This window comes from Cephus cinctus, unplaced genomic scaffold (assembly GCF_000341935.2).
Source record: "Cephus cinctus unplaced genomic scaffold, Ccin1 Ccin1_scaffold0682, whole genome shotgun sequence".
In the NCBI taxonomy this organism is placed as follows: Eukaryota; Metazoa; Arthropoda; class Insecta; order Hymenoptera; family Cephidae; genus Cephus; species Cephus cinctus.
In genome coordinates, this window is record NW_014333307.1 from 28,870 (window position 1) to 38,511 (window position 9,642).

Consider the following 9,642-nt stretch of genomic DNA (forward strand, 5'->3'; position numbering starts at 1 on the left):
CCCCCCCCTGCTACCCTTATACCTACTACCAGGCAGTAGCAGCAGTCATGCCAACCCTGTCAGTGTAAAGGGTCCTCCCAAAATTCAACGCCATTCTCCTCAGTTATACACGTACGCCCGCCCTTTCAGCCGACACCCTCTCAATCGGGATGATCGGCATGACGCACGAGAAACAATCCTGCCCCCCTCGGGGAATTATTCCTCTGTGATAAATAAAATATCCATGATATATAGGGGAAAAATTAAATTGTAATTAAAGATCTGGTTACGATTCCTAGGTGAATTATCTGACTAAACATCGGATTTACCTGTAAGCTTAAGCTAGGGACTTTTGGAGCCAGGTCGTAGACTCCAATTTCCCCCAAAGAGATTTCAACAAGTTGCATAGCCGATTATGGTACAATCAGTTCAACAAAATGGTCCAGGTAGCCAACACGAGGATGGCCAATTAAATCGAACCCAATCGTTATCTACATATACCCCCTGGGTCCAGGTTATAAAGCGAAGACTGAACTCTACCCGTAAACTTCCTAGGAGTCTTCAAACGCTCCAAGAACTTGGCTCGATTTCCCGGGCGACTCGATTGCCTTCACCACCCTTAAAGGCCGCTTGCCGGCACTGCCTTCGGCTTTCGCAACCACCCTCGGAAAAGCCACCCTTAACAGTCCCGCCAGCTACGAGGAGAACCGCTTTCGAAAACAAAGTTTCTCAGTTTCCCGTCTATTCCAGTTGTTGCCGACCACCCCCTTCACTCACCCTCTCACTCATCTCCCTCCCCTTGCGTACCCTGATCTTTTCGCTCTCTTTCCTGTACACAGGAACCCTGTTCCCTCCAGGAACGTCGACTCACCCCTCTCATACCTCCTATTCCCATCCCTTAGCTCATACCCCAACCACCGTCGCGTCTGCACTTGAGCCAACCAGCCGGCGCACCCTCCCTTTTTTTCCCTCAGGATATTAATTTTTACGGAAGTTACCTCCCGGCCGACGGGCCACGTATTTTTCGCGTCAATTTCATTTTTGCGAAAATCTCGGATAAACTCCCTTGGCCTATGTATAACAACCATGTATATATCTCCTGTGAATGCTATATCAATATATCCTAATAGGCACGTATACATATTATATAATAGTTATCTACCTAATATATGTGTATGTATAGACGAGATTATCGAGCCAGGGCCGTCGGTATTCCCGTATTAGCGAAATTAAATCGCTCCTTCACTACTTCTTTTCTAGGGGTTCATCTCGACTACGATGCTTTTTACTTCTATCGAGACGACGACGACGACGACGACGACGACGACGCGTCGTAACGTCGAGGCTTCTTCTCTCGACTCCCCCATTTTCTTTTCTCCAGCACCGTTCTACTTCGCGCATCCCCTCATCCACCCCTTTTCTGTCTTCCCGACGATAATAACGAGAGAGGGTGGACCACCGTAAAAAAAAAAAGAAAAAACCTCCCTCCATCCACCCTAGCGAAGACGGAAGTACTTGCTATTCATTCTCGACGCCTTTAAACTCCCGTAGGAGGCATCTCTAGCGCGAATTAGTACAGACCTTTCCAGCCGAGGTGACAACTAACGGCGTCTCGCGCTCTCCGCTGGGAGATAAAAAAGATCTCTGCGTCGAGTCAGAGTTGGAAAACAATTGAAAAATATGAAGTCTATACCTCACTTGGGATTTTGTCGTTCCAAGAAGAGGATCTATCGTTCAGAGATTAATCATGGTAGAACAAGTGAAACCTGGTGTCAAGAGCAACGTCTTCCTTACTTCGAGCACTCATAAGCGTAACACGTTGTTCCTCTTTCGCATAATAGCTCGCTGGCGGCCATTATCGGGGTACTGGGAAGTTTACGACTTCAGGGAGGGAGAGAGAGAGAGAGAGTATACTACAGTGTTACAACATAAGTAGACAGAGAAAGAGAGTGTTAATTCGCTTGCATATGAAAACCCTGTCAGCTGATTTCCATAGTCATCGAATGTAGTAGGTATTGCTCGCATCCATATGCATGGGGGTCATAAAAAAGGAGGTTGGAAATGTAAAGGCATCAAGGAGCATCCACAACAACGTGGCACATGAATTTATAACTCGTTAAGTTTCAGAAAGTCGAATCAGTGTCGCAATCCTTCTCAAGCATGTGACATGGATATATGTATATTGTGACGTGATTTTTTGATACACAGTCACAAGGCGACTCCAACTATCGATTCGGATAACGTTCTAGGTTTCCGGTTCCCTTCGAGTTGTCATCCTAATCAGAAGCTGCGCTCTCGGGTTGATTCGTACAGTTAGGCCGATGCTCTCGGAAAGATTTGTTATTGTTCAGTCGAGGTCGAGGTGCTCGAATCTGACGTGGAGAAACAGTCACGAGGTACCGAGTTGCCCGGGAGAGGAGCCGACGGTGACGTGTTCACGGACCGGCAGAGGTCCGGCTGAGGTACCGGCGCTCCGCTGAAGAGAGGTCAAAGGGCTGTAAAGCGGCCGGAGCTATAGTTCTGGTACGGTTGATGCCAGGGGAGGAACATCCTGTACTCGATGCCCTGGAGAAGCGGCCGTGGAGGATCTCCAGGAGTTGCGTACCGATTCGCTAAGGAACGCTCTCGATTTAGTTTAAAGGGACGATTCGAGGGAAAGGAAAGTTATCGGGCATAAGGATCTCGACCAATCAGTATGATTAGTTATCGAATTTGACTATTGTCAAAGTCAGTCTGTCTTGGGTCACCGAACGGGGTGCCTGGAGATGCCTCGCGCCCCCGCGCTATCTGTTGGTAGTTTTCGCAATATCCAGAAAATCCTATAGATTTTCTCCGTGTGTTTCGGAAATGCAGTGTTGTGCTACAGTGCAGTGCCCACCTGAGTGTCCCTCTGGATGCAGTTCTCAGTCTTCGCGGTTCAGCTGAACCAGCTCGGGTGAGAACTCGCAATTTATTAATCGGTGGAGGAATTTCGATTTTATAGCTCCGGCTCGGTCTGCTACGCTCTCGATCAACCGATCTCGAATTAGGAAAATATATTATTACATATTGTAACGTGGCGTTACAGAGCTGGAGGGGATACCACCTAGGAATGACCGAAAAATAAATAAATAGGACTTATCAGGTCGGACAGTGGGTTCAATAGCACAGTGGTAAGTGCTCGACTTGGCAGTCCGAAGGTATCGGGTTCGAATCCCGATCAGAACTCCTAATTTTTCGGAAATTCCTAGCTCTCTAGTGCTCCCTGGCGGCTCTATGGATCAAAATTAATTATAGCGGAGACGAGTCGAGCCGGGCACCCCGTTATAATATATATATATATATAATTTATTAAACAATTCAATTGACAAATTACTACAGTAAAGGCCGATTCTGATTAAAATGTATTTTAGTGTAAATTTTTATTGAAATTATTTTCCTCGTTTCTGTATAATATTAAAAAAAAAGCGATATATCAATATCGATATAATAAATAATAATACAATATCATGCAGCGACTATACTGTATAATGATTTTGTGCGCTCATCCAGTTGCGTTTTTCCATTTTACGCGTCCCCAAAAATCGACAAGACCCGTTAAGCTGCCGTCTCTTCTGACAGGTTCCATCAGAGCTCTCGTTTTGATGGAATTGGGCCTGTTCCACCTTAATCAGGTCATTCCGCCTCTTCAGTTTCCGATAATAAAAGAATTGGCTGGCGTCCGCCTGGCATGCGAATGCACGAACGAAGGGTGGACGGCCGAAGGTGACACTCTTGAAGTTTCGTTATCGGTGCCCGGTTAAGAAAATACGTTACAATATACACATATATATATATATATTTGGCTATAGCTAGTGTAATATTGCATAAAAGTCATATATGCGTGTAGCTAAGTAAATAAACAAAAAAACATACATATATATACACATAGCGAGTAAAAGCTTTTCTCCTCGCCAGTATACTGGGACTAATCGCGTCAAACAATGGGCCTGAGAAAAATCCGAGACGTCCCTCCTAGTGAAAGGAGTCCGACTGACATCTGGCAGCTCGTGGCCTAGCTGGAGTCAATCCACCCCAATCATCCATGGGGTAGTTTTCGGTGTACATAACACATACACCAATAGGGGTTGCTGTGATCGGGATCTCCTGTTGTTCAGGAGCCGTTTGTTTCTCGTCTCCTGGACCGAGATTAAGAAACTAGCGGGAGGCCTCTCGCGGTCGCGTGTGGGAACCCGGGTCCAGCGTCCCTTCCATCTTAGCTTACCCTTTATGAAGTCCATGTACGGGGCAGGCTTGAGAATTTCACGCGTACCCTTTGACCTTTTCAGGGCGGTAGGCATATGTAAGAAATTCGATTAATAGCGTTTCATTTTATTTTCGCGTGTATTGAAACTACCCTTAAAATGAAATTTATATCTTTGCATTCTTTTTTTCTTATCTATGAAATGCTAATTACTCTCTTTTTTTTTACTAACGAAACAAGTTGGTACCTTTAACCCCTTGTGGTGGGTATTCTCTGTAGAAGTGATTGGCCGACCACCCGCTGATATGAACGTCGAACTTTGCCTTTGCCAGCGGCACCTGCTCAGCACCGAGACCTTTTGTGATCTTACCCCTCCTTGTGCAGCCATTCTCTATGAGGTATGCGCTATGTATATATACACGTGGTACACACGCATTGCGTCACACGGCACGTCAATATTCGAGGGTCCCGGAACAATGCTCGACGACGACGCCGCTGTTCCGTTCCTTCGGGGGAGGGTATTGTGCGTGACGTTGCTGGCTTAATTAATATCGCGAGATTAAGACGGCCGGGGAGTCGCGAGACGAGGATGAGCTCATCCGCGTTACAGGGAGAGGCAGGATTGCCCAGCGAGAAAGGGTACTTCCGGTTTTGAGATGATTAAAAAAAAAAATTTTCGGAGCGAAGGGGGATGAAAAAATTTTGTTAAGGGTTGCAAGACCGTACGACGAATACCGTGCACGGTTTAAGGGATGGTAAATTGAAAGAGGATAAATCTTGCTCAGCGGTGTGAACTTAGCCTAAAGCGTTATTCGCTCGGTGTGGTATATTGATTGGCATTACAAGGCAGATCAGTCACCCTCGAATCTCACGGAGAAATATAAGGGTGGATTCGTCGGCGGCGGAGATGAGTAGAAGAACGATAGGAGGCTGGGATGGATCTTTCGTACTGGATTTTCGTCGCTCTACGATTCTCTCACCAGGACTGAGACACTTTGTCATCCCCCTCGTCCACGTGAAGGCTGCCTCGCACCATCCCTCAACGTAGCTCCAAACCACCCCCGGGGGTCGCGAGGCAAAAGCCAAGACATTGTCAACCCCGTCACACGCACTCGCTTTCCGTCTCTTGGTGGATGATTTCTCCCTTAGTCAAAGGGTCTTCTAGGTGCTTCCTTGCAGTAATTTTTTTCACCCCTTCGTGTCAACAGATATATTCCATGAATTTTGTACCGTGTGAGAATAGAAGAGAAAAAAATTATTTTCAACCCCCAATATCAGGGCCTCTCAGAAGTTCGTAACCCGGCGATATCCTTTGCCAAGGTAAAATGAAACGCGACCAAAGATCCTGTCGGTTTCCGGCAAAGAGTTTTACTACCCCTTTATATGAGAAAGGAATATTGCATTCTGCGAAAGGGGTTGCGTTTAATATTTTTTTTTCCAGGCATAGTTACAAAGCTACCGTGTGTGTGGTTTGCCGCAAATTCAATAACAGGAGGTCGTTCCATGCAACTTACTTGCCAACCCAACCCGATCCTTTCCTATGTACCAACCCTTAGCAACCTTGATTCAAATTTAACCTAGTACGGACATTCGTTTCCTTGGATCTCGCATATATCGAAATACCTACGGGGGAATGAAATTCGCAGGATTTCATCCCTCTCCAGTGGTCATAGCATAGAATCGACGGAACTACCCCTATTTGGCCTCTGGATACACGTCATCCCCGTTATAAAAAGAAAGTACGCCTTGTGGCCACGGAGACGGTTGAAAACGCGAGTCGTCCGATTCCAATTTTTGCCGTCGTTGGCGCTGCTATATCGCCAAGCCGATTTAGCGGCAGCCTGCAAAATATCGCAGGCAAAGCGGATTACGCGAATTGCGCTCAATGGATTACCGATAAATGCCTCTCGGCCGAAATCCTCCGCGAGCGTATTGTCGGGCGCGTTGCGCAGGGAGGATACAGCAACAACAGCAATAGCTACCACGTCGGTTGCTGCTATCGACAGTTGCAACAACAGCAATGGCTATTCTCTATGCGTTTCTGTTAAACGCTAGGCCCGCGAGTAACGACTCCGGCCAAGCGTGGAAATCGGCTTGACTCTTTATTTCATTTACGCCCGTGTTATCACGCCGATAAGCCAAACACATACCGGCAGATGCGTTTACGAATTCTTTATTAGGATTTCGTGCGAAATTATCAAACCAAAATAGATTTCTGGATAAACGTTCAATTTCATAGTGGTTTCAAATTTTCGAAAAACCATCGCAAAGACATTTTTATACCCACCACGCTTTAAATGATAGTAAGTGTAAAGAAGACAATAATTAAAAAAAAAAAACCAGTAAATTCCATATAATTACAACAATTTTCATACACAAAAAAATCAAATTCCATAACCACAATTCGATTCAAAAAATACCTGAAGAATGTCAAAATTAAAAAGAAAAGTCAGGTAGGCCTCTGCCCGTCATACAGTCACAATTCAAGTCATATCTCAAAGAGGATCAGAATCTTTTCCCAAATCCACACGATCTTATAATAGAGAACCGATACGACGATGGCTACCTACAAGCAAAGATTGTATCAGCAGTATCGTAGGCGGATGAATAAAATGAAAGACAAAGAAAAGCGAGGCGTCCACGGGAGGGTCTCGATGCGGTATACGTCGCGACGCTGAACGACGTTCATCTTGGACGGTAACCTGAGACCACGGCAGGAGGTCAGTTAAGATTGACGAAGTAGATAAATTAGAGCTGGTGACGTGAGCTCGTCGAGGCGATGCGACGGCTCAGTGACCTGCGAATCCAATGCATACTTTTCTCCTGGTTGCATCGGGGGAAAAGTTCCCTTGGGAAGGTGGTACCAGGGTGGGAGTTCGGGTTGGGTTAGGTTTTTCGCTACCACACCTCAGGCGGGAACGATATGAGATGAGATGATGGAACCTCATATATATCCATATACATATATATAAACAAGAAATATATATATATACATATAAATATACTGACAGGCCTCAAAGTAAGACAGGAAGTGCACTAGGCTTTAAAGATGACAATTGACGCGTCACGAATCTTCAGGATGACGGAGTACAAACCAGGACTCACGGATCATATACCCAAAGCCCATGCTCGTGAGATAGGAAAAAGTAAAGAGGTAAAAAGACAGAAGAAAAAAAAGGATGACGAAAAAAAAAGTAGTAGTGAGTCCATTGTTCATTTCGACGATAAAAGGTTTCGCATCGCGGTGGTGCACGAGGAGATTCGTCGTAGAAGATAAAGAGGTCGACAATAATGGCGTACACCCTGGCCCGGAACGCGGGCGGCCATTATATTGTTTTACCTCGTATCTGAGAGAGATCTGTTCGAGTTACCGTAGACGGTGCTGTTCTTGCAATTATACAGCGTGAACGAGGAATGACGGTGTATGAATATATCTTTTGAATCAACCAACGCACAGTGTCCAATAGTGAGGTTAGGTTGGTACCATCGAGAAATGGTTCAGCAACGAGACTGGACGTGGAAATATTTTTTTTTAATTAAAAAACGTGCTAGATGAGTGTTATCTGAGAGAGAGAAAAAGGATAACCTACAAAGTACGTAGTACCATCGGGTCCTCACGCGCGGCGCCACTGTCGTATAACCCGACAGCCGTGCCGAAGCACGGAATAAAAGTGTATTGACGATCATGCTTGTGCGAGCACAAGAGCAACAAGGTCCACTCTTTGTAAAAAAAGGGGGGAGAGAGAGAGCCAGGGCACGTAAGCATTATTGAAATCCTAGGAACGCATTCAGCGCATTCACTTTTTTTTTGTATGCACGTAGCGCCGTGCGGGGCCCTCGGAGGTGAAAAAACAATGGCATTGCGACCCGAACCCCTTCGTCTGGATCACAACGGAGTCTCTCTCTGCCTTTACTCCTTTCCTCCGCCGTCCCCGCCATCCTCTTCCGCAACCGTATCAGAGCAGAATTCTTCGGTAGCGCACGACGCCGACTGACTGTCGGGTTACCTATAGGAAGCTGCTGCTGGACTTGCTGCAACCTCACATTGGGGTTCCGCGCAGTGCAAGAGTACAATACAGCGCTGGGAGTTCATTGTCAAATGTTACCAGACAAGTCCTCCACCCTCGTCCCGTCCTGGAGGACGCGCGACGTCGGCGTTGTCTGACGACGGAAGGTCCTCCACGTGTGAGAAGGTCTTTGACGTCATCCGTCATTGTCGAACCACGTGGTACGAGGATGGTTATGAATAATCGTCATGATTTTACGAAAGGTAGGTCAGAGGTTAGCTTATTGGTCCAACCCATTCCTGATAAGAACGTCTATTCCTGGCAGACGTCGAATAACTGACGCCCGGTGTCCCCTTATACTTTGTGCGGCGAGGTTTCGGGCGCACGATGATTGCACTGTAATCTGCTTTGCTTTCGGGGAAACCAAGAAGGCTCTTCTGGGACTCCTGCCCTACCCGTACCCTTAGGGCAACCCGGAGCTGGCTGATGTACCACGATCCCCGCACTCTTCGACCCCACGTACCATTCGTGAAAACGCGACCCTTTGCCAAAAGCACCGCCGCTATGCTTATATCCTATAAACTGTCCCAACTCTTCGGATAATCTTGCCCTCGGGGTCCGAGTGTGGTTGAGCGGTCGCAACAGTTACCATATTTGATTGCACCCTCCTTCAACCCTTAGCATCCTAACTCAGACCCAGAAAGTCGTATCTTACACAAATAACCAGCTAGTCCCGAATGAAATAAAATCAAAACTTTTTAAAATACAAAATCAAAAAAATGTTTTTCCTCATTTAAAAAAAAAAATTTGGAAAAAATTACTTCCTACCCAAACATCAATCGGCACAGGACTTTCCATAGATACCACATACACCCCTAAAAAGAGGGTGATCGGACAGAAAAATGTAGAAGCGCCCCTGTCGTCCTGAGGTCTAAACAAAACCACCCCTCGTCCAACCCCCCGCAAAAAAAAAAGAAAACCGACGAGGTTACCTCCTGCGCGTGACAGAGAACGTAAGCGGGACGTATAAAAATGCGCGGAAGGAAACCCGCGTTTGATGTGCTACCGCCAAAGGGAAAATGGTTAGAGTTAGGTAGTCGGGAGGGGGGTGACCCAAGGGGGAGTTTGGGTGGGTTTGGGATTTGTACACCAGCTACGATACGGTTAGCCGACACGGAACGAGTGCGCAGCAGACTAGGCCTCCGTTCGCCCGTTATCGTTACAATTATTCCGAAAGCGCTGCCATGTGCACACGCATGCGGCAAACCGCGGAACGACCGCTGGAATTACATTGATATTAGTATCGTTTCACCCTTGCGGATTAATTAATTAAAACGCGTTGGTCTTCTGTTTCACGTGAATTGCGCAATTCACCCTCTCACTTCCACCTTCCTCATCCCCCTTCTCTACCTCTTTTATTGTCTGTACCTACGG

At 46.5% G+C, this 9,642-nt stretch overlaps 1 protein-coding gene across 9 annotated transcripts in view; it reads right to left on the reverse strand.

Moving 5' to 3' along the window:
- LOC107269643 (paired box protein Pax-6) overlaps positions 1–9,642 on the reverse strand; it is a 54,847-nt gene that overhangs the window by 13,459 nt on the left and 31,746 nt on the right. The gene's annotated exons all lie outside the window — the stretch shown is intronic.